Genomic DNA, 4,742 nt, shown 5'->3' with positions numbered 1-4,742 from the left:
GAGTCTTAAGATGAACCCAAAGAAATCCAAGCCAAGGGTAATAATGGATAAATATGATTTATTTTGTATGAAACAGGACTTCTGGGCTGTTGAAACAACGTTAAATATTTTCCGCTTGTTTGCGTTCAACTCGCAACGCCCCCAGCGCTGGCTGTGAGTGTTGGCATTTGCATAATTAACTTGAAAACATTCTTTCGTCTATTCCCATCAATATCCATACAAGATAAGGGGTTCTAAGTTACGCATATAAGATATTTCCAGAATGAAAGGAAATTCTGGACTCCCAAACATCATTCTTATCCGGTTGCTTCCATTTAATCGCCATCACGCTAGCCGCGAATTGCGTGACATTGCATAATTATCAGCAATTTGTGTTCAACTGCAGGGTTCGCTCGCGTCTAATGAAGGATGATACCCGCAAGTTTAACTCCAGAATCTGTTAGAGTATGGATAGATCTTTGCTATAAATGTCATTTTGATCCTAGGTTAGGTGCCACTTTTGATATTTTGAGTCTTCCTTATTGCTAATTATTTATTCATTTCCACAAGCGACGCAGTCAGGTATCTTAGATTTTTTGCGGTTTATCCAGTTTTCATCCAACCGTAACGAAATGTCGGTGCAAAGCACTTCGGATGTACCTAAATACTGTGGCCTGGTCGATATGGAACAATACGTCCTTGTTTAAAGGCAGCGCGATCCGGAAAAGTCACGAATTTTGATTACTGGATCGACCAAAAATCTCTCCTCAGACAGCTGAAGTCGTTTCGGGGCGTAGCAAAAAAGAAAAGCAGGAATTACAACAAAACATACTGGTTTTAGTATATACACACTAAGTCCTTTTCATCCAAAAAATATAAAGGCTAACTTTTTTCTGACCCGAAATTGACCGGACCGCTGTTAGCGGGACAGCCACTTAAGAACACTAAACTGAACTGTTCAAAACTATTAGATGGTACCATGCAGTACGCTGCGTTGCACGGTACTGAACACCACTTCACTGAACTGACGAAAGCTATAAATATTGCTATGCAGTGCGTTTCACTCTACTGAACAACACTACTTTAAACTGTTGAAATTGAGAGGAGAAAATAAAGAAGTTGAGAAGATCAGCTGTTGCAGTGTGCTGCTCACTACTGTTTATAAAATATGTTTAATAAAGGCAAATTTTATTCAAAAGAGGCCAAGGAGTAACAGAGAAATAAATTCTTGCGCTTGCCACCAGTCCCTTTTAAGTTGTTTTAACTGATATAATTAATTAATTAACTAACTAATTAATTAATTAATGGTAAATCTACAAAAAAGTGGGTATTTGTTACGTAGTGGCTTTTGTGTAATACAACCATTTAATTGCGACATATAATTCACAACACAGGTTAAATCAACAGGTTTCCTTTCACAAGCGCAGAACTCTCGTAACAAAAAACGCAGTTAATGTAAAATAAAATAATTTCATAAACAGAAAACATTCTCTGCTCGGTAAAGCCTTTTATATATTTAATTTGGCACACATATACGAGTAGATTGTTCTTAAGCAATACGTAGTTAGTGCCCTAAAAGAAGTAGAAATGGGTATTTGCTACAAAAAGTGGGTATTTGCTACGTTAAGAGGGTGTCTCCGTAAAAACCGACCAGTGATTTTGGATCAAAAAATTAATTTTCCTTATATTCTGGGATATTAAAGCCTCCACCTTAGTAGTTGCAAAAATGCATTTCGTTTGACCAAAAGTGATATATATTTTTTTTACGAATTTTTGAATTTCCGGGCGGTCGGCGCCGACGCCATAGTCTTTCAAACTGCAAAAATTGCCAATATTGACCACACTCTAGAAAACAAACACCTGGCTCAAAAAGTCTGATTTTCTTTTCCGTATACAGATACACCACTGTAGATTTCCTAGCCATATCACAGTTCCGCATTATTTATATATTTCAACGGCAATGATTTTTTCCCCAGCACGTGTTTTCGGCTTTCCATCAAAACACGAAAGTAGCTCAACTTTGAGGGTAATTTTAAAAAGTGTGGCACCTCTCTGAACTTCGCTATCTGTATGAATAGAATCTAGGAATGATAATAAAACTCAACAAGGAATAACATTTTTGTGCTCTCCACGTTTTCAGAATAGACCACCGTTTGAATTTCCAGAAATTTCGTAAACCTGATAATTAACGAACACTCGCCTTGTCGATCTGCTTGTCAGAGTCCAACTTCATTTGATGGCTTGATGGGTCTTATCCAAGTTTTTTCACATTTTAAAGTTATTTCTAAATCATCTGAAACTATATTGGCCGTTGATTCCATGTCCTTGGTCCGTTTTAAGAAGTTATCTGGTTTATAAAATGGCAGTATCTGCGAGCGTGACTGGTTCGTGACACCGTCCTGAAAGGTCTTTTGCTAAAATTAGTTGGATGCAATCTTGTTCATTGTGATTACTCTTCAAGACATCGCGGTGAAATTTCTAGGGCAAATAAGACACATTTCTTTGCAAATAAAACATGATGAGTCGCTAACAAAGCGATTTAACCCAGTTCAGATTAAAGTTGAGATATGCGTGACTTTGTATTTCATCCCCAGTCCTCCTGGACTGGACACAAAACAAACAAGGGGTAACATGGCTACTGATACAGTAAAGTGTTCTTTCTCGGGCTTCAGAAAATCTAGTTGTGGAGGTTTTCGAGGTTCGCATACAGTTTGTAGGTTGCGAGAATGCCGGGAAGATATAACGTTTCACTTGAAGACATGCCATCTTTCAAAACTATCTGGAATGATGGAGTACAAACTGATACTAGTCAGGGCGGGCTATTCGATGTGCCACCACACCGGCAAGAAGAAATGTTCGTGTGTCCAAAACACAGACATAATTTGGGTCGCAACTGGCGTCCTTTGAGGACATGTCGATATCCTCTTCATTCAGGAGCGAGGAAAACGCTAAAAAATGATCATGTTATCAACTTGGAGATGTCCAAGAATATTCACGCAATTTTTGGAATCACAATTCCCATTGGGTCAGGTAAGCATTCTACTACACAATATTTTACATTTTCCCTTTTTTGAGGAGCAACGATTGGCACAGTTGGTTATTGCGTAGCCCTTGGAGTCTTCTGAGTGAGAGGTCTCGAGACTGATGCCCATGGCCAGGTGTGACAAATTCTTTCCGTGTAGCTTCAAGTAGCTTTAAATACCCGTAAAACGGAGTACTGATGAAGGGGGGTTTAAAAAGGTTTGTCTTTCAGATAATTATGAAATGATCATTTCGAAGAACCGACGTATGTGAGGCGCCTTTACTTTTTAACTTTCAATAGAATAAAAGAACTCATAAAACCAAGGTAAATGTCATGGTCAAGTATTCCGAATTGTATAACAAACTGTAAATCTAATTATAAATAAAGACTAAAAGAGAAGGTCGAGGGAATAACCATTCAACGTTGTTGTAAAACCTTGAAAGAGAATCATTCCATAAGGTGTTTATTTTTCCGGCTATTTATATCATAACCAGTTATATTTTTTGGCAACAGTGCCACGATGTAAGTGTAGAAATCTTGGATTGAGTAAATAACAGGTATGAAATGAACATTCTTGTTTTACATTGTTTGGTCAAGCGCGTTAGTATAATTAGGACAAGTATATTTGTTACAACACAGATGTTCAAAAATACACAAATATTCCTGGATTTTTGCGAGATGTAAAAGGTACTTAGAATGTCTTTACAGAACTGTCTATTTTTTACGTTGCTTCATAGCGTTCTATTTTTCAAAGTAAGAGATAGTTTCGGTAAAGTAGCCTAGATGCACGTGACCCGCAAAATTATGCGAAAAACTTGGCAATGTTACCCTTCTTTAAAAACCCTTTTTTGTGACTATCAGGGATTTTGTATTTGAAAACCTGCTATATGTTATATCCTGAAAACTATTTTTCCGACACCTCAAGACCTAACCGGGAGATTAAAAACTGTTTTGAGTTTATTTTGCCAGTTGTCAATTATCAATCCGATAGATCAGAATCAGTGTTGGTTCTAAAAATAAGTTTTACGCTACGAATCGACTTTGACTAAAAGTCAAATTCATCATTGTGATACTTTTTAATGCACAGCAATTTGCACTACTTGTGTCAAGAAGCAAAGACAAAAATATGAGGAAAATAAACGTTGGCTGGAGGAAAACACTGAGAGCGAGAAATTAGGAGAACATGAAGAGACAAGGTGTGTTTGAATACCTTTAAATAAAACACTGAAATGTTAACTCATTTTAATTCCCATTGCAAGTACTTGTGAAGTCTTGTGCACACAACTTCTCAAAAAAATAACACCGGTATACACGTCAAACCAGTATGGTCTATAATCACCGGTATATCTATAGTAAATATGAATTGTATGAAGCGGACACTTTTTATGGTGAGTTTTCTTTTTTTGTATCAGGGTGTGTTTATGCGTGTGGAAGTGTTAAATTGTTAAAAAATCTTGCTGGGTTGCTATTTCATACCTACGACCATTTTCTTCTTGTTAATTATACTGTGTAGACTGGCAAAACAAATGGCTGCGATGGCCTTGAAGAACAGCTCAGAGATGCAATGTACCCCGATAGCTTCTGGCTTGGCACCATCCAGTACTATTATACCCGTGGACTGGACGCCCGGAGAGTGGTCTGGAGAAGAAAGTGAAAATTCTCAAGACGGGGACGAAAGAGACGGAGAAGAATCATTGATAACGACATACAATGAGGCAATGGCTAGTTTATCAGAAAAGAC

Source organism: Montipora foliosa, chromosome 5 (genome assembly GCF_036669935.1).
Source record: "Montipora foliosa isolate CH-2021 chromosome 5, ASM3666993v2, whole genome shotgun sequence".
In the NCBI taxonomy this organism is placed as follows: Eukaryota; Metazoa; Cnidaria; class Anthozoa; order Scleractinia; family Acroporidae; genus Montipora; species Montipora foliosa.
Note: the sequence above shows the minus strand (reverse complement) of the source record.